This window comes from Choloepus didactylus, chromosome 6 (genome assembly GCF_015220235.1).
Source record: "Choloepus didactylus isolate mChoDid1 chromosome 6, mChoDid1.pri, whole genome shotgun sequence".
In the NCBI taxonomy this organism is placed as follows: Eukaryota; Metazoa; Chordata; class Mammalia; order Pilosa; family Megalonychidae; genus Choloepus; species Choloepus didactylus.
Genome location: NC_051312.1, coordinates 105,692,478 through 105,718,000, shown reverse-complemented (window position 1 = coordinate 105,718,000; position 25,523 = coordinate 105,692,478). Strand labels below are relative to the sequence as shown.

General features: G+C 35.6%; 1 long non-coding RNA gene across 1 annotated transcript in view; it reads right to left on the bottom strand.

Annotated features, from left to right (window-relative positions):
* LOC119538233 overlaps positions 1 to 25,523 on the bottom strand; it is a 133,108-nt gene that overhangs the window by 107,263 nt on the left and 322 nt on the right. The window contains exon 2 of the long non-coding RNA XR_005217528.1: positions 9,271 to 9,352. This is a non-coding gene — a long non-coding RNA (uncharacterized LOC119538233). The remainder of the gene's footprint in view (positions 1 to 9,270; positions 9,353 to 25,523) is intronic.

Here is a 25,523-nt window from a genome sequence, read left to right as displayed (position 1 = left end):
AGAATTAAACTCCCCAGTTAAAAGATATAGCTTGGCAGAATATATTAAAAAATATGAACCATCAATATGCTGTTTACAAGAGACTCATCTTAGACTGAGCGACACAAAGAGACTGAAAGTGAAAGGATGGGAAAAAATATTCCATGCAAGCTACAGCCAAAAGAAAACAGGAGTAATAATACTAATTTCAGATAAAATCGACCTTAAATGCAAGGATGTCATAAGAGACAAAGAATGACACTATATACTAATAAAAGGGACAATTTACCAAGAAGAAATAAAAATTATGAATGTTAATGTACCCAATCAAGGTGCTCCAAAGTACATGCCATAAACATTGGCAAAACTGAAGGAAACAATACATGCATCCACAATAACCGTAGGATTCTTTAATTCACCACTCTCTCCTATAGATGGATCAACCAGACACAGGACCAATAAGGAAACTGAGAACCTAAACCATGTGATAAATGAATTAGACTTAACAGACATATATAGAGCATTTACATCCCAAATTACCAGGCTATACATTCTTCTCTAGTGCTCATGGAACTTTCTCCAGGATATATCATATGCCAGGGCACAAACCAAGCCTCAATAAATCTAAAACGATTGAAATTCAAAGCACATTCTCTGACCACAATGGAATGAAACTAGAAGTAAATACCCGTCAAAGAGTTAGAACATTCACAAATATCTGAAGGTTAAACAATATACTCCTAAACAATCAGTGGGTCAAAGAAGAAATTGCAAAAGAAATTGCCAAATACCTAGAGATGAATGAAAATGAGAACAGAACATATCAAAACTTATGGGATGCAGCGAAGGCAGTATTCAGAAGAAAACCTATAGCTCTAAATGCATACATTAAAAAGGAAGACAGAGCTAAAATCAAAGAACTAACGGAACAACTGAAGAAGCTAGAAGAAGATCAGCAAACTAATCCTAAAGCAAGTAGAAGGTAAGAAATAACAAGAATTAAAGCAGAAATAAATGATACAGAGGACAAAAAAAATATCAATAGAGAGAATGAATAAAACTAAAAGTTGGTTCTTTGAGAAGATCAACAAGATTGACAAACCCTTAGCTACAATGACAGAGCCAAAAAGAGAGAAGACCCAAATAAACAAAATCAGAAATGAGAGGGGTGGAACATTACTGTAGATCTTGAAGAAACTGAAAAAATCATAAGAGGATACAATGAATAGTATACCAACAAACTAGACAATTTAGAGGAAATAGATGATTTCCGGGAAACATGGGAACAACCAAGACTGACCCAATAAGAAACAGAAGATCTCAACAAACCAATCACAAGTAAAGAGAGTCAATTAGTCATCAAAAAGCTTCCTATAAATAAAACCCCAGGACCAGACGGCTTCAAAGGGGATTTCTACCAAACTTTCCAAAAAGAACTGACAACATTCCTACTCTAATTCTTTCAAAACACTGAAGAAAATGGAACACTACCTAACTCATTTATGAAGCCAAAATCACTCTAATACCAAAACCAGATAAAGATGCTACAAAAAAGGAAAACTACAGGCAAATCTCTCTAATGAATATAGATGCAAAAATTCTCAAAAAAATACTTGCAAATTGAATCCAAAGACACATTTTAAAAATCATACACCGTGACCAACTGGGGTTCATCCCAGGCATTCAAGGGTGGTTCAACATAAGAAAATCAATCAGTGAAATACAACACATTAACAAATCAAAGGGAAAAACCAAACGATCATCTCAATAGATGCTGAAAAATCATTGAACAAAATTCAGCATTCTTTTTTGATAAAAACACTTCAAAAGGTAGGAATTGAAGGAAACTTCCTCAATATGATAAAGTGCATATATGGAAAACCCACAGCCAGCATAGTACTCAATGGTGAGAGACTGAAAGCCTTCCCACTAAGATCAGGAATGAGACAAGGATGCCTGCTGTCACCACTACTGTTCCACATTGTGCTAGAAGTTCTAGCCAGAGCAATCCAGCAAGACAAAGAAATAAAACTGATCCAAATTGGAAAGGAAGAAGTAAAACTGTCATTATTTGCAGATGATATGACCTTTTACTTGGAAAATCCTGAGAAATCGATGACACAGCTACTTGAGCTAACAAACAAATTCAGCAAAGTTGCAGGATACAAGACTGATGCACTAGAAATGACCTAACAGAAGAGACACTCAAGAAAAAGATTCCATTCGCAATAGTAATTAAAAAAAAATCAAGTACCTAGGAATAAACTTAACCAAGGATGTAAAAGACCTATACACAGAAAATTACATAACTTCACTAAAAGAAATAAAATGGGACCTAAAGAGATGGAAAGGTATTCCGTGTTCATGGATGGAAGGCTAAATGTCATTAAGATGTCAATCTTACCCAAACTCTTCTAAAGATTCAATGCAATTCCAATCAAAATTCCAACAACCGATTTTTGCAGACTTGGAAAAGATAGTTATCAAATTTATTTGGAAGGAAAGGGGGACTTGAATTGCTAAAAATATTCTAAAAAAGAAAAACAAAGTGGGAGGACTTACATTTCCTGACTTTGAAGCCTACTATAAAGCCACAGTAGTCAAAACAGCATGGTATTGGCACAAAGATAGACAAATTGATCAACGGAATCAAATTGAGAAATCAGAAGTAGACACCCAGATCTATGGTTGACTGATTTTTGATAAGGCCCCCAAGTCCACTGAACTGAGACAGAACAGTCTTTTCAAAAAATGGGGCTGGGAGAACTGGATATCCATATCCAAAAGAATGAGAGAGGACCCCTACCTCACACCCTGTACAAAAATTAACTCAAAGTGGATCAAAGACCTCAATATAAGAGGCAGTACCATAAAACTCCTAGAAGATAACGTAGGGAAACACCTTCAAGATCTATTATTAGGAGGTTGGTTCTTAGATTTTATACCCACCGCACAAGCAATAAGAGAAAAAAAAAGATAAATTGGAACACCTCAAAATAAAAAAACTCCTGTACCTCAAAGGAATTGGTCAAAAAGGTGAAGAAGCAGACAACACAATGGGAGAAAATATTTGGAAACCATGTATCTGATAAGAGACTGATATCTTGCATACATAAAGAAATCCTACAACTCAATGATAATAGTACAAACAGCCCAATTATAAAATAGGCAAAAGATATGAAAAGACATTTCTCTAAAGAGGAAATACAAATGGCTAAAATCACATGAAAAAATTTCATCTTCACTAGCTATTAGGGAGATGCAATCAAGTCCACAATGAGATAATATCTCACACCAGTAAGAATGGCTGTCATTAAACAAACAGGAAACTACAAATGCTGGAGAGGATTTGGAGAAATTGGAACTCTTATCTATTGATGGTGGGACTGTATAATGGTACAGGCACTCTAGAAGACAGTTTGGCAGTTCCTCAGAAAATTAGGTATCTATGACCTGGCAATTTCATTTCTCAGTATATACTCAGAAGATCTGAAAGCAGTGACATGAACAGATATTTGCACACCAGTGTTCACAGCAGCACTGGTCACAATTGCCAAGTGGTGAAAACAATCCAAATGTCCTTCAACAGATGAGTGGATAAACAAAATGTGGTATATACAAATGATGGAATACTATGTAGCAGTAAGAAGGAATGAGGTCATGAAACATGACATAAGGAGGAAGTTTGAAGACATAATGCTGAGTAAAATAAGCCAGAGACAAAAGGAGAGATATTGTTTGTTACCACTAATGTGAACTCCATGAAAAATGTAAAATAAGTGTCTCATAAGGTAGAATATAGGGGACCTAGAGATAGACAGAAGCTAGTAAATGGGGAATGATAATAAAAAATGTACAGATATGATCATGAGGGTGAACTTAATGATATGGGAATGGTCAGATGTGACTATGGTTTGTTAATAGGATTATAAGTATCAGTGATTCACTGAAGGAGACATGTTTGTAAATGGTTGTTTAAAGACATGTAACCCACAGAGTAGCACCACAAACCTAAGTAAGTGTTAGCATAATAAACTTATAAGGCATGACACTTGTGCAGAGGGTTAACAACAGAATGGTATGGAAAAACTACCCATTACCTATTAAAGAGTATATTTAATAGGAATATCATACCAACACTACACTAATACTAGGAATGAATAATAAGAAGCTGATAAGAGCTCTGGGTTGTATTATGTTATGATAATTGTTTAAAATTGAGAGTGATGATGATTGCACAACTAAGTGAAGACAATGTAAGAAAGTGGCCATTTATCTTGGGTAGAATATATATTAAGTGAAATTAGGAACCCACTACTTAATAAATCAAGTCCTTGACTTGAGGCTTGCTCTTGTGAAATTTAGGGTTGTGAATGGGAGGCTGAGCCTTCCTGTAATTATACCCAAGAGGCACCTCCAGGGAACCACTTTTGTTGCTCAGATGTGGCCTTTCTCTAAATCCAACTTGGCAAATAAATTCATTAACCTCCCCTCCCCACCCCACCCTACCCCGCCTCAAGGGACATGACACCCAGGGGAATGACTCTCTCTGGCCAGGTGGGACATGACTCCCAGGAACAAGCCTGGCCCTGGCAGTGCGGATTGAGAATGCCTACTTGACCAAAAGGGGGAAAAAAAGAGACATAATAAGCTGAGGTTACAGTGGCTGAAAGATCCCAAATAGTGTTGAGAGGCTATTCTGGAGGTTTTTTTTAAGCATGCTCTAGCTTAACATCCCAAATGGCCACAGCATGTCATGCCCTTACCAAAAGTAGTCCCCAAATGCTTAGGTCCCTACTTGAGATTTTATAAAAGATATACTCACTAAGTTTTATCTCTCAGAAACTTAAATCTACTAACGTGTTCCTAAGCCAGACAAGTCCTAAAATGCAGAGGCAACAGCCTCTTTAAGAACAACAGTCTGATGCAGCCCCCTTCCCCATACTGTTGACAACCCCTTTCAATATGAACAAGTTAGGACGCTCACTGCCTAGACACCCCTGAAGATGGAGAAAGAGATTAAGTGAGAGGAAGGGATAGCAACAAACAAGATAAGATTTAACAAAGGTCTAAGAATACTGAAACTTTATATAAATATTTTTTTTAGATGCTGGGGTGTTAGAATATCTGGAAAGAGCTAAATGACATGGTGGAACTGTACCCTATAATATCCTTTGAAATTTGCTCTATAATTACTCATTGAATTGTGCTTTTTAAGTCTTCACCTTTCTGTATATACCCTATATTGCATAATAAGGAAAGAAATGAAACTGTGGAACTGTAACCATAACAATTTTTGAAATTACCTATATAACTGTCTGTTGAGCAGTATATCAAAAGATAACACATTTCTGTATGTATATCTTACAATAATGGAAATAGCTGAAGTTGTGGAACTGTGACCCATGACATTCTTTGAAATTTGCTAACTACTTATTAAATCGTCCTTTGAAAGTTATCACTGTTATGTATATATGTAAAAGTACACAATACAAAAATGCATTAAAAAATTTATATGGAAGGGTAAGGGCCGCAAATAGCCAAAACCACCTTGAAAAAGGTGGAGGACTCACACTTCTCAATGTTAAAACTTTTTATAAAGCTAAAGTAATCAAAACAGCATGGTAGTGGCACAAGAACAGACATATAGGCCAATGCAATTGGATTGAGAGTTCAGAAACAAACCTTCACATCTATGGCCAGCATGTTTTGACCAGTATGCCAAGTGCACTCAATGGAAAAAGAATAATCTCTTTGAGAAATGGTTCTGGGAAGACTGGATAAACATATGCAAAAGAATGAAAGTGGAAGACTACCTTAAACGATATACATAAATGAAGTCAATATAGATCATAGACTAAAATAAAAGAATAAAATCACAGAACTCTAGAAGGAAACATAGGTAAACATCTTTAGGACCTTGTGCTAGTCAATGTTTTCTTAGATTTTACACCCAAAGCATGAAAAAGAAAAGAAAAAATAGATAAATGGGATTTCATTAAAATTAAAAACTTTGGGGCCTCAAGAACTTTATCATGAAAGTAAAAAGACAACAGACAGAATGGGAGAAAATATTTGGAAATCATATATCTGAAAAAGGTTTAATATCCATATATATAAAATAGTCCTACAACTCTACAACAAAAATACAAACAACCTAATTTAATAATGGGCAAAAGACTTGAATAACGCCAATATGCACATGAAAAGATGTTCAGCATCAGCAGCCATTAAGGAAATGCAAATCAAAACCATAAGATCCCATTTCACCCACTAGGATGACTACTATTTAATAAAAGGAAAATAACAAGTATTGGAGAGGATTTGAAGAAATAGGTACACTTGTTCATTATTCATGAGAATGTAAAATGGAGATGTCACTTGGAAAACAATTTGGCATTTCCTCAGAAAGTTAAGTATAGAATTACCATGACACAGCAATCCCACTTCTAGGCATATACGTAAAAGAATCTAACGCAGGGACTCAAAAAGATATCTGCGCACTGAAGTTCGAAGTGGCATTATTCACAATTGCCAAAAGATGAAAGCAACCTAAATGTCATGAACAGATTAATGGATAAATGAAATGTGGTATATACATATAATGAGATATTATTCAGCCATAAAAAGGAATCATGCTAGAACATGGATGAACCTTGAAGATATTGTGTCAAATGAAATAAGCCAGACACAAAAGGACAGATGGTATATGATCTTAATGATATGAAATAATTAGAATAAGCAAATTTATAGAGTCAGAAACTAGAATACAGATTACCAGGGGCCAGGGTGGGGATAGTGAATGAGGAATTCATGCTTAATTGATACAGAGAGTCTGTTTGGGATGATGGAAGAATTTTGGCAATGGATGGTGTTTATGGGTGCACCATACTGTGAATATGGTTAACACCACTGAATGTATATTTGGAAGTTGTTAAAATGGAAAACTAGGTTTTATCAGAATAAAAATTTTTAAAACCATAGAACTGTACAATACAAACTGTAAACCCCATTGTAAACTATGGACTACAGTTAATTGTATAATTATAATAATATTTTTGATCAATTGTAACAACTGTACCACACTAATGCAAATTGTTAATAGAGAAAAATGTGTATGTGAGGGGGGTGTAAGGGAACTCTGTACTTTCCACATGATTTTTCTGTGAACCTACAACTTCTCTCAAAAAAAGTACACAGAGTGGGGAAAAAGACCCAATACAGAGGCAAAAGGATAAGGAAGATAGTCTGTTTCTTGTCTATAATAATGCAAATAAGAAGACAGTGAAGCAACATCTTTAAAATAATGAAAGAAAAAAAATTTGTCAACCTAGAATTATATACCCAATGGCAATGTCTTTCAAAAATAATTGAGAAATAGAAACTCTTAATATACACAAAAGTTGAAGAAATTAATCATCAACAAACCATTACTACAAGAAATGTTTAAGGAAGTCCTTCAGGCAGAAAGAAAATGATACAAAATGGAAATCTGAATTTAAAAAAGCAATATGTGGCACCACAAATGGTAACTATATAGGGAAAAATAAAGAATTTTCTTTGAAAGCAAAAATAACACTGTATCATAGTCTGTATAACATATGTAGAAGGAAAACGTATGATAAAAATAGCACAGAGAATATGAAAGAGCACAGGAAATGCATTGTTTCAAGGAAATGAGAAAGTATTTTGAGCTGAAAGAAACAGAAAACACAATTTTAAAATTTAAGATTCCCACTTAAGAAATAGAAATTGAAGAATAAATTAAATCCAGAGTAAGCAGAAAAAAATCAAACAATAAATTTCACAATGGAAATAACTGAAAGAGGAAACAGAAAAACAACATGGAACATCAATGAAACCAAAAGCTGATTGAGAAAATCAATAAAATTGATAAGACTTTAGCTAAATGGATCAGGAATAAAGAGAAAATAATTACAAATATCACAAAAAAGAGAGGTGTTATCACTACAGATTATATAGGTATTTAAAAGATAAGGAAATGTTATAAACAAATTCATGCCTATACATTCAACAATTTAAATGAAAAAGACAAATTCCTTGAAAGACAATTTAAAGAAATGGAATTTATAATTAAAAATTTTCCCAAAATGAAAACTCTAGGCCCAGGTGGCTTACTAAGAGATTCTATAAAACATTTAGGAAATAAATAATACTAAGTCTACACTAAAAATGGGGGGTACTATTCTAGTCATTTTGTGAGTCCCCTATTATTCCGATACCAAAACTGGAAAAAGATATTACAAGAAAATAAAACTACAGCCCAATATCCCTTCTGAACACAGACGTAAAAATTCTTAAGAATATGTTAGCAAATCAAATTCAACAATATATAAAATATATACAAATACATCATGGCTCAGTGGGGTTTATCATTGGGATTTTGAATCTAGACATAGCTGTCTATCATTTCTGGAAAACTGTCATCAATTACCGTTTCATACAATACCACTGTTTAATTCTCCCCAGCACCTTAACAGATAAGACAAATGTTTGACTTTCTCACCTCTTCTTCTCTTAAACAGTCTTCCATATTTTCCATTTTTTTCTGTTTTACATTTGCATAATTTCTTCACTTCAATACTCTAGTTCACAAAACCATCTAAAGCTTATTCACAAATATTTTAATGTTAATTACATATACTTTTTATTTCTAGACATTCTCTCTGCTTCTTTTTCAAATTGCTTATTGCTTTTTAAATTTTCTTTTTCTTTACTTATGTTTTCAGTCCTTTTATTTCTTTAAACTATTCTGTATCTGATAAATTTAAACTTCCTTGCTATTGTTTTTGGTGAATTTAACTCATGGTGTTTTAGTCCTTGTTTCTTATTATTGTGAGTTCATATTTTTTGCAGTTTTATCTGTGGGTATCCTCTGACGTTTAGGATGAAGTGGATGTGCTCAAACAGTATTTGTATTTGATTTTATAGGCAATAATCCTTACTTAAGGCTTTCATTTTTAAGAACCTCTAGTTAAAAGGGAATCTGGACTGCAAACCTGAGTAAAGGTTTGCTTTTTATTTCCTTTTCCATTCAGACCACAGGTTTGAGACAAGGAAAGCTGCTTGTAGTCCTCTGTGGGAGACTAGAAGAGAGGAGGCAGAAAGTGTGAGGTAGAGTTATTTGCATATCATTCTTACTTGCCCTTCCTGCCTCCTGCTGGGGATAGTATTTGGTTTTACACTTAACAAAGGAAGCGAGAATGAGTTGCCCCAACAATTCCACCTTGGGGAGGCCATGGATTTTTTTTCTTTTTTTTTCCTACTCACAGTGAAAACTGAAGATCAAGGTGACTTCAAGGTGACTTCAAGGTAACAACCATCCTCAATGTTCCAAAGAAACACAGATAACCTATAGGGAAACAAAAATTAGTTTATACCCTGTTGTAGTTTGCTAATGCTGCCGGAATGCAAAACACCAGAGATGGATTGGCTTTTATAAAAAGGGGTTTATTTGGTTATTCAGTTACAGTCTTAAGGCCATAAAGTGTCCAAGGTAACACATCAACAATCGGGTACCTTCACTGGAGGATGGCCAGTGGTGTCCAGAAAACCTCTGTTACCTGGGAAGGCACATGGCTGGTGTCTGCTCCAAAGTTGTGGTTTCAAAATGGTTTTCTCCCAGGATGTTCCTCTCTAGGTTGCAGTTCCTCAAAAATGTCACTCTTAGTTGCACTTGGGGTATTTGTCCTCTCTATGCTTCTCTGGAGCAAGAGTCTGCTTCCAACAGCCGTCTTCAAAATGTCTCTCATCTGCAGCTCCTGTGCTTTCTTCAAAGTGTCCCTCTTGGCTGTAGTTCCTCTTCAAAGTGTTACTCTCAGCTGCACCGAGTTCCTTCTGTTTGTCAGCTCATTTATATGGCTCCAGTGATTGAATTTAGACCCACCCTGAATTGGCAGGGCCACACCTCCATGGAAACCATCCAATCAGAATCATCACCCACAGCTGGGTGGGGCACATACCCACAGAAACACTTCAAGAATTCCCCAATCTAATCACCACTAAAACGTCTGCCCCACAAGACTGCATCAAAGAACATGGCCTTTTCTGGGGGACATAATACACTCAAACCAGCACATACCCCAAGTTCTCTTTTGCGATACCAAACATTAGAAATTAATGGAGATATACCCAAAAGAATTTTAAAGAAAGGGGTTGTGCTGGTTTGAATGCATTACATCCCCCAGAAAAAGCCATATTCTTTGATGCAATCTTGTGGGGCAGACATATCAGTGAGGATTAAGTTGGAACGTTTGGATTAGGTTGTTTGCATAGAAATCGCCCCACCCAGCTGTAGGTGATAACTCTGATGAGATATTTCCATGGAGGTGTGGCCCCACTCATTCAGAGTAGGCCTTATTCAGTGGAGCCATATAAATGAGCTGATGGGCACAGGGAACTCAGTGCAGCTGTGAGTGACATTTTGAAGAGGAACTACAGCCAAGAGGGATGCTTTGAAGAAAGCACAGGAACTGCAGACAAGAGAGAGTTTGAAGACGGCCACTGAAAGCAGACTCTTGCTCCAGAGAAGCTGAGAGAGGACAAATACCCCAAGTGCAACTAAGAGTGACATTTTTGAGGAACTGCAACCTAGAGAGGAATGTCCTGGGAGAAAGCCATTTTGAAACCAGAACTTTGAAGCACATGCCAGCCACGTGCCTTCCCAGCTAACAGAGATTTTCCGGACACCACTGGCCATCCTCCAGTGAAGGTACCCGATTGCTGATGTGTTACCTTGGACACTTTATGGCCTTAAGACTGTAACTGTGTAACCAAATAAACCCCCTTTATAAAAGCCAATCCATTTCTGGTGTTTTGCATTCCGACAGCACTAGCAAACTAGAACAGGGGTTTTGACCCTTTTTTTATCTACAAGAATTTTAAAGAAAGGAGTTTTGACCCCTTTTTGTCATTACAAAAAGACGTTCTTAGAAATATAAGAATTCAGAAAATAGATCACTCTTAATTGTAATTAAGAAACATAAATGAATAAAATGATTGATTGGCAGAGACACCAAAGCAAATTAAACATAAGATTAAGTAGCAGTTTGCAAATACTGTCATAAAACTGAACACAGATGTCAAAAATTATAGCTTGAGGAGGAGCTAAATGACATGAAAGCTTAAAGTTTAATATTATTAATCTGGTGTTAATTTTCCTCATTATATTATTAAAATCTGAGAAGAGGGGAGATATATCTGAGGCAATATAATATGGATTCCCACTTATTAAGCTGTCACTGTACTAAGAATATTTTATATATATAATTTTTAATTTAAACCTCATGACAACTGTATATTAATTTTCTCTTGCTGCTAAAACAAATTATCTCAGATTTAGTGGATTAAAACAACAGAAATGTCTTAGCTCACAATTCTATAGGTCAGAAGTCCAATATAGGTCTCACTGGGCTAAAATCAAGGTGTCAGCAGGGCTTTGTTCTGTTCCAGGGGCTCTAGAGGAAAATCTGATTCCATGACTTTATCACTTATAGGGCCCACCCACAATACTTGGCTTGTGGTCCCCTTCCTCCATCTTCAAAGCCAGCAACAGTGGGTCAAGTCCTTCTCACATCACATCATTCTGATCTTCTGAATCCCTCTTACCTTTGAAGGATCTTTGTGATTACATTTTGCCCACCTGGATAAGCCAGGACAATCTGTCTCTCTTTGAAAGTCAACTTATTAGCAACCTTAATTCCATCTGCAACAATACTTACCTTTTCCATATTCACAGATCAGAGGGATTAGGACATTCTAATTATTCTGCCTACCACAGTCTGCCCCTTGGCCCTCAAAGAGTCACAATTGTCTCATGTGCAAAATATGTTCACCTCATTCCAAGGTCCCCCAAATTCCCAACACATAGCATAAACTCCAAATCATATCATCTAAATTAGGTATCAGTGAGACTGGATATGTTCCATGCTGGAGCACAATTCCTCTTCATCTGTGAACCTATGAAACTAAAGAAGTAGGCAATGTTATATCCATTTTACAGAAATGGAAGCTAAAATTTTACAGATAAGTTTAACTAACTTTCCAAAACCACATAGTAATTAAGTGTCAAGGATTCTAATACGTTCCTGACTTCAAAGTTCATGGTATTCTTATCCATTTCACCATGTAGGGAACATAAACTTCCTAAATTCCTCATGTTACATTAAGGAGTTCAGAAGATACGATTTCATGGGGAAATAAATACATCAGAGAGAAGATGAGACTTCAATATGTTCATATACCTATAATTTCAAGAATATGTTAAGCTAAGAATAGATCTGGATAAGACCAAACTGATGGGTCACCATTTTCAGTTGTGCCAGATAATGGTATTGTGGTGGGCTAAATGATGGCTCCCCAAAGATACCCATGTTTTAATCCATGAAACCTGGGAATATAGTACCTTACCTGCAAAAGGAACTGCACTTATCTGATTAAGTTACAGATTCTGAAATAGGAATATAATCCTGAATTCTCCATGTGGGCCCAACGTAATCACAAGGGTCCTACAAGAGGGAGGCAAGAGGTTCAAAGGCAGAAAAAGGTGATGTAAGGTTTAAGGCAGAGTGAGATATTTAAAGATGCTAATTGATGGCTCTGAAGAAGGAAGAAGAGGCCACAAGCCAGGAGTATAGGCAACTGCTAGTAGATGGAAAAGCCAAGGAAATGAATTCTCCCCTATAGCCTCCAGAAGGAACACAGCTTTGCCAACATCTTTATTTTAGTACTTCTGGCCTCCAGAATAGTAAAAGAATAAATTTCTATTGTTTTAAGCCACTAAATTTGTTGTAATTTGTTACAGCAGCAATAGGAAATATAGATATTATAAGAAAAGTCACCTGTAAATGCAGATAATAATAAGTTCAGGAACATCTGCACATGACCTACCTAATCCCACCTCAGGGGATATATCAATCAGGATGAGTAATGCTAGCCGTTGTGATGAACAAATCTAACATCTCAATGGATTAAACATTGTAAAGATTTACTTTTTTGCACATACACAGACACAGGGCAGGATACTTCCTTTGTTCTAAGTCTCTCATTCATGTGCTAAATATCAGAAAATTTTTCTAGACTGTTATGCTGCTGTCTTAAACTTGTGGCCTCTGCAGTAATGCCAAAGGGAGAAAAAGAACATCAAAAATCATCAAGCGTTTTTAAGTAGTATGCATCAATTCCATACAGACTTCCATATACATGTCATTGTCCATAACCTAGTCTCATTGCTCTAACCTATAAGAAAGCCTAGGAAAAGCAGTCTGCCCATATGCCTTGGAAGAGGAAAATAAAATGTTTTGTCAAAACATACCATTGACTCTGCCACAGTATACATTTCTGGTCACCAAATCATTCACTCCTCTCCTAGGGAGATATTCTAAAGTCCCATCCAGTCACTATAATCTACTCAAAATTCCTGATTTTTCTGGTAATTGTGTGGTCCTCTCTCTATCAGGTCTACATGCAACACCACATGTACTCAATATATAACGATGGAAAAGGAAAAGAACAATTCCATTTGGAAAGAAGAATGTGAAATAAGCAGATGTCTCTGGTTCATAGCAAGTCTGAAATCCCTCTGAGTAGATATTGTGAAGTCCACTCATCATAGGTGTGGGAGAGTTTCCTTAATTAGGACTTGCTTATGCTTTGTAGCAGGGACAGCCTCACCAATTCTTCTCTAGGCTCCTATCACTATCTCTAGAAGGATCCTAATGTTCATTTTTCTCCTTGTCCATATTAGTAGTGACTCTTGGAGGCTGCACTCATAGAATTTGGGAATCCAAAACTTCTCTTGAGTCTTGAATACTCTGAGGCTTATTTTGGTTCTGGGTTTGTGATTTCATTGGCAGGATGAGTTTCTAAAATCTCAGCAAGCTTCTGATCTATTTTTACTTTTCTTTCCTAGACATAGTACTCAAAGAAAAGTTTACTTATGGCTTATGTATTTAGAGTGTTCTCTATCTCTCAATCCTCCCCCCCTTTTCTGTCTCTCTCTCTCTCTCCTCTCCCTCCCTCTCTTCTCAGCAGGAGAATACAGAGGAATTTGGAAGGGTTTGTGCTGTGGATAAAAGATTATACCACTAGGGGTTGGTCTTGGATTATAAATACATGCAACTGATTCATCTATTCAAGGTCAAGAACTTCTTGGCTTTCTCCATTGGCAAACACATAGTCATTTTTGACAAACCAGAATTTGTAAATTCACATTTCCTTAGTTTTCTACCTGTTAGTATCATTACCTAAAAAGAAGCCAAAATGGGAGGGAGTTCATTCTGTTAGAAGGTTTTTTTTTACATAAAGATGTAATCTATTTAACATAAAATACACCCTTAAAAGTATGCAGTGATTTTTACGATATTTCCAGATTGTAAAGAGAGACAAGTCATACTACTTCCTTAAAATCCTTTTTATTTCTCTAAGGTCAGTAGTGATGTCCTTTCTTTCACTCTTGATGTTAGTAATTTGAGTCGTCTCTTTTTCTCTTGGTTAGTCTCACTAAAGTCTTGTCAATTTTGTTGATCTTTTCAAAGAACAAGCTTTTGGTTTTGTTGATTTTCTCTAGTATTTTTCTATTCTCCATTTCATTTATTTCTACTCCAATCTCTATTATTTTCTTCCTTCTGTTTATTTTGAGTTTAGGTTGCTCTTCTTTTCTAGTTTCTTAAAGTAGTTTAGGCTGTTGATTTGAGAGCTTTCATATTTTTTAATATAGGCTTTTGAAACTATAAATTTCCCTCTAAGCAGTGCTTTAGCTACATGCCATAAGTTTGGGCATGTTGTGATTTTGTGCTCATTCATTTCAAATTATTCTGTAAGTTTCCTTGATGTTTGTTCTTTGACTAAGTGGTTATTTTGGATGTGTTGTTTAATTTCCATATACTTGTGAATTTCTCAAACTTCCTTCTGTTATGAATTTCTAATTTCATTCCATTGTAATCAGAGAACATCCTTTTCTTATTTTATCCTTTTTAATTTTATTGGGGCTTGTTTCATGACCTAACAACGTAGTCTATCATGGAGAATGTTCCATGTGCACTTGAGAAGAATGTGTATTCTACTGTTCTTGTGTGGAGGATTCTATAGCTATCTGTTAGGTATAATTGGTTTTATAGAGTTGTCCATGCTTTATGTTTTCTTTTCATCTTCTGCATAACTGTTCTATCCATTATGAAACTGAAGTATTGACAGTTTCAATTATTATTGTAGAAGAGTCTATTTCTTCCTTCATCTTTTGTTTCCTTCATATACTTTGGGGCTCTTGGAAATAGAATTCTTGGTTAACAGGCTTTTTCTTTCAGCATATTGAAAGTACCATCTGTCTTTTGGCTTCCATAGTTTCTGATGAGAAATCAGGTGTTAAATCTCATTGAGAATCCTTTGTATGTGATGAATTTTTTCAATTCCAGAATTTTTACTTGATTCTTTTACTTTTAATTACTTTTGTCTCTTTATAAATATTCTCTACTTGGTGAGACATCATTCTCATATTTCCCTTTAGTTCTTTGATCATACATACAATAGCGATTTAAAGGCTTTGTCTAGTAAGTCCACCATCTGTACTTCCTCAGGACAGTTTCTATTGACTTCTTTTGTTCTGTATAGGGGCCATTCTTTCCCGTTTCTTTACATGTCTCAATTTTTTGTTGAACCTGGACATTTTGTGTAATGTAACCACTCTGGAAATCTGGAAATCAGATCACCACCCCATCCCACCCTCAACCAGGGTTTTTTCTGTGTGGCTGCTTGTTTGTACAGTATCTTTCCTTGAATGATTCTGTGTCTATATTCCTGTTGTGCATGGCCACTCAGTCCTCTTCTTGGTTAGCTTTATGGTCAGCAAATGGCTGGAAAGAGATTTCCTTAAATGCCTTGAATGAATAAGTCTTTTATTTGTCAAGAAGCTCTATAGGGGCACTTGAGAAAGAAGATAGCAGCATAGAGAGGAGTGGAAGTTAGTTAGTCCCCCTGGAACAACAAATAAACAACAAGGAACAACTAGTAAATAATCTAGAATAACTGCTAGGGCACAAATGTGACTGTCCACACATCATACACCAACCTGAACTGGGAGGAATGCCTGAGATCGCAGCATAAAATCTGTACGTAAAGACTGTGGACCTGTGCCGAGAGCCCCCCCCACCACCACCACCATGGCAACCTAAACCAGAAAACCTCGCTGTGATAGCAGCACTCTCTGAACAAGTGAATATACCTCAGTCCAGCTCCAACTGGGGTTTTAACAAATGTGGACTGCTCAATACAAGCTACAAATCCCCAACAAGCAGACAGAGGCTTTTAGTGATGATTGAACTTAAAGAGCAGGTGGACTTCTCTGTACCAGGAGGGGGAGCCCAGAGGACCACATGCTATCTCAGGCCAGCGGGTGAAGCTGGGGGGACCACGGACTGGCCCTGAAAGAGGGCTTTCTGTCATTTTTTTCTCTCTCAACCTGGGCAGCTCAGTGGAGAAAGTCACAGCCATTTTCAGTTCACAGCTCTCTGACCCAGACAAGGGTGGAGATAGCAGAGTCAGAGAAACAAAGAGCCTATTTAAATGCAAATAAAAACTCCCTGGGGGATGTATCTTCCCTAAGAGGAAGGAGGTGGTGCCAAGCCCTACTCCCAGCCTCCCATTCAGAACCGGACCCCAAAGCCTGGGGGAAAGCAGCGAAAACAGAAACTAAGGACCAAGGGGGTGCACACCTCCTTATAACAGTCAGGAGCCACAAGCTGACAAGTGCCACCTGCTGGGTAGGTTAGGAAAAGCACAGCGGCTTGAGGCCTCACAGGGTGTGTCAATCTTCTAAGACAAACCCTCAGGGAGACCTGATACTGAAAATTGCTCCCTTCTGAGATCTTAGCCCATTCTGGTCTGGGAATACTGATCGGGATAAATAAGGAAACCAGATGCCAAGACAAAAGAAAACTACAACCGACTGAGAAGCTAATAAAAAATAGGTGCCAGGTACCATAACAGTAACAGAACTTGCTGTTTTCTGGGATTTTTCTTTTTTTATTCTTTTTTCTTTTTTTTCTTGGAGTGTGCTGGATGTCTCTATAATTTTGTTCAGATGACTACAGAACTTGGAAAAGCTGTTTCTGTTATTGATGCATAACATACTGCTATTGGTCTTTTTATATAAATACACACACACACACACACACACACACACACACACACACACACACATATATAATTTGAATTTTTGGAAACTTTGGCTGTGCTGTCAACTTTGGAAAAAGTATCCCAGTTGTACCATGTTGAGTTGGCATTGTACAGAAATTAACAGCCATATTGGTCTAGAAACGTTAAACTTTATTTTTTTTCCATTTGTACAGTGTAATGCACTGTACTAAATATGTAAGGTCTTATCTACATGGGTTTGATTACAGAAACTAATAAAGTATTCTCTAAATAATGAAAAAAACAAAAAAAGAAAACTACAACCTACACTAAGAAAAACGAGTTATGGTCCAGTCAAAGAACAAACTTAGACTTCAACTGAGATACAGGAATTGAAGCAACTAATACTAAATGAATTCAAAAAGTTTGAGGAAGATATGGCAAAAGAGATGAAGTATATAATGAAAACACTGGGCAAATATAAGGTAGAAATCAAAAGTTCGAAAAAACAACTGGCAGAATCTATGGAAATGAAACACACAGCACAAGAGATGAAAGACACAATGGAGACATACAACAGCAGATTTCAAGAGGCAGAAAAAAACATTCAGGAACTGAAGAACAAGATACCTGAAATTCTACACACAAAAGAACAAATAGGGAAAAGAAAGGAAAAATATGAGCAATAGCTCAGGGAATTGAATGACAACATGAAATGCTTGAATGTAAGCATCATGGGTGTCCCAGAAGGAGAAGAGACGGGAAAAGCGGCAGAAGCAATAATAGAGGAAATAATCAATGAAAATTTCCCATCTCTTATGAAAGATGTAAAATTACAGATTCAAGAAGTACAGCATACCCCATACAGAATAGATCTGAATAAACCTATGTCAAAACACTTAATAATCAGATTATCAAATGTCAAAGACAAACAGAGCATCCTGAAAGCAGCAAGAGAAAAGCAATCCATCACATACAAAGGAAGCTTGATAAAACTTTATACGGATTTCTCAACAGAAACCATGGAGGCAAGAAGGAAGTGGGGTGATATATTTAAGAGACTGAAAGAGAAAAACTACCAACCAAAAATCCTATATCCATCCAAACTGTCCTTCAAATATGAGGAAGAGCTTAAAATATTCTCTGACAACAGACAATGACAGAGTTTGTGAACAAGATATCTGCGCTACAGGAAATACTGAAGGGAACACCACAGATGGATAGGAAAAGACAGGAATGTGAGGTTTGGAACATAGTGTTGGGTGATGGTAGCACAGCAATGTAAGTACACTGAACAAAGATGACTGTGAGCATGGTTGAAAGACCTGGAATTAAAATCTTGGGTGCATTTGATTCATGTTTAATTTTCCCAAGAAATTCATGTACAAAAACAGCAGAAAAATAAAAGTATCAGTGGTTCAATACTAAATCCTGCAATTAGCACAGAACTTAACCCACATTAAGTACTTACTATCTATTGAAATAAACTAAAACCAAGATAAATATTTCAAAAATCACAAAAGACAATAAAAACAAACAAAAAATCTCATTCTTTACCTAGCAAATAGAAAAAATAAAGAAGCAGACACACAACCACACACAAACAGAAAACATAAATAAAATGACAGACTAGGACTTAACATCTTATTCCTGATCATTTTCATTGTGAAACTTTTGTGGATTTATTACTACGTACTTACACTACAATATGTTTTATATGCACTGTATCATTTAACCTTCATAACACTCATTATTAAAATTTTACATATGAGAAAGCTGAGATTTGTAGACATGAAGTAACTGAGACAGTAATTAACAAGTTCTGGAGCCACTCAAAAAAAAAAAAGCAGTAATCTATATGCTGCTTATTAGAGAAACAGATAAAACAAAATATTACAGGTTAAATATAAATATAGCTAGCTGAGGTTTATTAGGCAAATACAAAGAAGAGAACAGCAAAGTTAAAACATTAATATCAAAGTACATTTCAAGAAAAAAATACTAAAGGACACAAAGTTTCTTTTATATTAAAACAGATATAATGAACTATTTAAACATAAAAGCCATGTACCTTTATATGCTGAATAATAAGACATCAAAACACCTAAACCCAAACTGCTGGAAACACAACAGTAATGGGTGAATTAACACAAACTTTTGAGATTAAACAGATAAAAATAATCACAGAAAATGTGTTGTTTTGTTTCTCTTCATAATTTTAGTTATATCAAAAAATGAATACATTTACTGTATTTTTTAAAAATGCCTAAGTGTATAGAGTAAAAAGCTGAAGAAAATCTTTATTCCCTTAAACCTATCCATTTCTTTATAGGTAGCCACTGTTCCCAAAGATTATGTTTTCTTTCCAAACATTATTTTATATATTTACACTCTTTCATGCAAACATACCATTTCATAAGTGTTGTTGTTTCTAGATAATGAAATTTAACTGAACTTAATTTTTTACTTTTTCACGTCATACAAATCTTTCCAGGCCAGTCTACTTCACTCTTTAAAAATTTCATAGTGTTCCACTTTAATGGCTTACCAGAATTCATTCATTCAATCACTTAAAATACATTTATTGAATGGATACTAGTTGATAGTGTGCTGCCTAACATGGCAGCCACTAGCAATATGTGACTATTGAAATATGGCTAGTCCAAATTGAGAAATGCTGTAAGTCTAAAATACACAATATATTTTGAAGACTTAGTACAGAAAATGTAAAATATCTCATTTATGATTTTATATTGACTTTTTTGAAATGATAATATTTATTTTTTGATAAATAAAATAAATTAAAATTAATTGCAACTGTTTCTTTTTACTTTTTTAACGTGGCTACTAGAAAATTTAAAAGTATATATGCCCTTGCATTTGTGGCTCATTTTATATTTCTATGGAACACTGCTATTCAAGGCCATAGAGATACAGAACTGAACAAACAGGGATGTCAGCATCCCTTAAGGAGCTGACATTCTTGTGAAGACACTCAGTAAACGTATAACCAAATATATATATATATATATATATATATATATATATATATATATATACACATATATATACACACACACACATATATACACACACACATAAATACATATATTAGGTGGTGGTGTTGCCATAAAAGAAAAATAAAATAGGGTAAAGAAGACTCCAGAGCGATTGTTCACTTATTAATGAACATTTCATTTTTTACAAAATACTGCTACAAAACTTAAATAATAAAGTAATAAAGTTGAATTCATTTTTATAGACAGACGCAACTTTGGGCCTTACTAAAATTTATTTTCACTTTGAGAAATATTTTTAAATGCAGAAAGGTAGTGAGAATACTATAATAAATATCCACTTCCCACCAAAAAGAATTGATAATTGTATAATGTTAACATATTTGAGTCTTTTGTTAATAATAAAAAAGATAATTACAATTAAAGCACCTTTTGATGTTTCCAACTTTCAAACCCATTTTTTTCCACATGCCCCAGTTGTCATAAAATTAGTGTAGAGAATACATACAATTCAACTTTACAAATAATTTACCCCAAATAATCATATACCATGCAACAGAGAATTAATACATTCTAAAAAACACAGAAATTATATAACCCTTTTTCCTTGATTCAGTGATGTAAAACAATGGCACTAACAAAGTTTAAACAAGAAAAAAATAAAAATTGTAAACTTAATAGGACACTTTTAAAAACTTACTGGGTCAATGGAAAAAACATAATCACAACTTCAGGCTATTTAGGAAAATAAGAAAAATGAGAACACTACATCATTTGTGAAGGGAACTAAAGTATGCTGTTATGGATTGAATAGTGTCCCCCACGGTCGTGTGTTTATAAACCCATTTGTAAATAGGAACTTCAAAGATGTTACTAGTTAAGGTGAAGCAAAACTGGATTCGGGTAGGCCCTAATCCAATATAATTAGAATCTTTATTAGGAGAGAAAATGTGGACAGACACGGATTACTGAGGCAGAGAGATAGACAAGACCATGTGAGAGAGGCAGAGATTGAGTTATGTGGATTGTTGGCAATCCATTGCCAGAACCCTGCACTCTTCAGAGGAAGCATGGCCCTGCTGATACCTTGATTTTGGACTTCTAGCCTCCCAAACTGTGAGAAAATAAATTCCTGTTGTTTAAGCAAAGTAGTCTGCGGCACTTATTATAGCATCACTGGCAAACTAAGACATATGCAAAGACAAATTCACACCTTAAATCATTTCATTAGAGAAAAAAAAAAACCTTCAACTTAAAGAAAAAGGAAAAGAACAAATAAAAAACCTAAAAAAAGCAAGTAAAATAATGAATGGAAACAGAATTGATAATAGTTTAATAGAACAGAATATAAACCAGGGAAATAAATTACTGTATATATACATGTACGCAGGTATGCAGTATTATTGGAGTAGATGACTCAACTAGGAAATGGAAGAGCTAAGTATAAAAACATTGGTGAGAAAATACAAAGAAAACTAAGCAGAGATTTGACTGCATAAAAATTAAAAATTTATACATTTTAAAGTACCATAAACAAAAATAAAGATCAGTTTGAGAAAAATATTTCCAAAATGTCAAAGTTTCAACATTTTTTAAATTATGAAAATCTCTTAAACAAAATTAAAATCATTAGCTTCACAATAGAAAAATGAGCAAAAGACATGAGGTGTGAATTTACAAATAGAAAGAAAGCAAAATTATTTAGAAGTTATAGAATGTAAGGCTGGAAGTGCGCTGTGAGCCTGGGACTTCCATGTATTGCTGTTCGAAGTATAAATTTGTATAATCTATCTGGAAATTAACATAGATCTATAGAACTTCGCAGCTATGAATGTCAGTATTACCCCATATGGCAATTGTTGAAACAGTTGAAAAAGAATTCAGACTATAATTAGAGAGATGAATGAAAAGGATCTGGTTAGGACTAAGGCAAATACGGCGCAAGGGTAAAGGATGATACAGATTGGGTTTTAAAATTATAATTTATGTGTGAGACCAAGGAAGGAGATGTTTATCTGGTGCAGGATCTATATTTTCTGTAGCACAGTAGATAATTTAACTTTGTACAATCAGTTTGTTTGAACATCATAGGTGCAGGGAGACATGAATGGGAAGTGGGATATGGTGTTTGTACAGGCTGGGGTGAAATCCCGACACATCCCAGAGTGATATGGGCAGAGAGTAAAAGTGTATTTGCAGCTCCTCACCCCCACCCCCCCGCCCGCCCAAGGAACTGGGGAGAAATGTAGAAGTGTTGGACTTCCCCACCTGGGCTATTGCTGATTTTTACGCAAACACTGAAGACTGCCAATTTAGTGGGCCAAGCCCTCCATTTGGGGGCTTTCCCCTGTAAGGCTAGTAGCTGCAAGAAAGAGGCTAAGCCCACTTACAGTTGTGCCTCAGAGTCCCCCAGAGAGCCTCTTTGTTGCTCAGATGTGGCCCCCTCTCTCTCTAAGCCCACTGGGCAGGTGAACTCACTACCCTCCCCACTATGTGGGACATGACACCCAGGGGTGTAAATCCCTCTGGCAACGCAGGAAATGACTCCTGGAGATGAGCCTGGACCCAGCACTGTGGGATTGAAAGGATCTTCTTGACCAAAAGGGGGAAGAGAGATTAAAGAAAATAAGGTTCCAGTAGCTGGAAGATTTCAAATGGAATTGAGAGGTCACTCTGGAAGGTATTCTTATGCACTATACAGAGCTCACGTTTAGTCTTAGGTGTGCTGGAATGGCTAGAGGGAAATATCTGACGCGGTCAAATTGCAACCCAGTGACCTTGATTCTTGAAGATGACTGTATAACTATGTAGATTGCATACTGTGATTGTGTGACTGTGAAAACCTTGTGGCTCGCACTCCCTTTATCCATTGTATGGACAGATGAGTGGAAAAATGGGGGCAAAAATTAGATGAAGAATAGCATGGGATGGAGGGGATAGAAAGATTTAGGTGTTCTTTTTTGCTTTTGTTTTTATTTTGGAGTAAGGAAAAGGTATAGAAAATGATTCTGGTGATGAATACACAACTGTATGATGGTGCCGTGAATGACTGTACACTGTGGATGACTGTAGGGGGTATGAATACATCTCAGTTGAACTGTATTTAAAAAAAAGTAAACGAACAATGGGGTGAGAAGGGGAATGGGATGTTTCGGATGTCAAATGTTCTTTTTTATTTTAATTTTTATTTTATTTTTTGGAGTAACGAAAATGTTCCAAGTTTGATTGTGGTCATGAAAGCACAACTATATGATAATACTGTGAACAACTGATTGTATGCTTTGAATGACTATGTTATATGACTACAGCTCAATAAAACTGCATAAAAAACACAGATCTATAATTAGTTTTTTAAGTACATTCATACTCTTCTCCCTAGAAAGTCTACTTCCAAGGATCTAGACTGAGAAAAATAGAGATTCAAACAAATATATGTATATAAGAATGTTGAACATTTTATATACAAAGGAAAATACTGTGAACAACTTCAGTGGCAACAATAGAGGAATAGCTATGTTTGTCTAATAAAATAAAAATATTAGTACGACTAGCAACAGGACTGCATATCATTCAATCATTCTATTTCTGCAAAACATTTCAAAGCAAAAATGGTTTTCATTTATTGAGGACCTACTATGGACAATGCAATGTACTCTACTAAGAGCTTTAAATGTTATTTCAATGGTTTTAATACTAGCAATATCCAGATAGTTCGTAGGAAATCATTATTTAAATTTTATAGAAGAGAAAATTAAAGCCCAGAGAGATCTAAATCATTAGATTGAGGCCATTTAGCTACTAAATTGCAGAGTCAGAATTTGAATCCTGGTGAGACTCTGAAGTTCTGTACTTAACCACTCTATGGCACCACTTTCATGACATGGGAAAAATCTCAAGATATCAAGTAAGGGTATATGAGGGGGAGGAGGGAAAAGTAGTGGGAAGAAGCTGGATTTAAAGGCTATATAAATTATGCATGTAAATACTAGGAAGTTGCTCAAACAATTGGAGGTAGTCAGCACCAGTATGGGAATGGAGGTGAGAGTGTGACTGGGAATGCAATGCACAGTCTCAGTACTTCTGCTTTTGAAAATCATATGAATTTATTCATTTCATAGTTTCTTTAAAAATTCAAGAGGAACATAAAACTTCCATATGTAGTATAACCCCAATACCTATAAATGTCTAGGGAAAAAAACACTCAAGACAAATTTACCAGCGAGTTATTTTAGTGATTTAGTACTACTGCTGGGTGGTGGGATTTTTTGTTGATTTTCTTAGTAATATATTTTTGCATTTTCCAAATTATCTGCTATAAGCATTTATCATTTTTTTTTATTGTAAAACATAATTGGTGAAACAAACTTGCAATAAACATTAAAACCATTTAAAAGTCTTAGCTTGCTAATAAGGAGATTCAGTTGCAAACATTATTTTATACAACTCATATATTCTTAAGTATTTTAAAATATCCTTCAATCCTAGCATTGTTGCAGTGATCCTAGTAAACTCAGACAATGAATTTGCTCACAATCCGAATTTTTTAGACATCTCAATTTCGAATTGTGTATTAGACTGAGCTAATCTCGCCTTAATAAACGGGATCACGGAAACACTAGAGCTTTTTGCGCTTAGACGTTACTGATACTAACATTTAAGGTTGTTCTGTATACCTGTTATCAAAAAGCATTTACTGTTATTTGAAATGTTCCAAGTTCCTAAAATATACAAGTTGAAGCTAGTGTTGTTTGCAAGTGTAGTGTATGACTGCACTCGATTAAATCCTTCTAAAGGACCCAGGTTTGGAGAATTAAGTAACGACAAATTAAGTGGAAGCTAGTGTGAAATAACAGCCATTCCCCCAAAATCTTAAAGCAATAGTGACCATTTCTAGTACTGTATTTTATCAATGGTCTTATCTGATACTCTGACTTTTAAGTGCTTTCTGTTTTCAATGTGATCTGATCGAAATTATTGGTATTTATATTACTTCCGTTGCCTGCGCTTCAATGCTACAGAGATTAGGGTACTGGAGACAGACACAGACAGACAGACAGACAGACAGACAGACAGACACACACACACACACACACACACACACACACACACACACACACACACACACCTTGAGATTTGTCCACTATTCCTCTCATCCTTTACTAAGGTCACACATTCTATGCAAACGATTCGATAATACTGTATAATTTTGCACTTGCCCTCAATCAGGTAGAGGGTAAAAAGAAAGGGGCAAAGCTGTGACACAGCCTCAAAGGTAAGAAGGCCAAGGTAAGACATACAAAGGGCGAGGCAGACGCTCTGCTGCGCAAGATCCCCATAGTCAGGAAGCGATTCAAATCTAGGGCGAACACATCGGTCCCT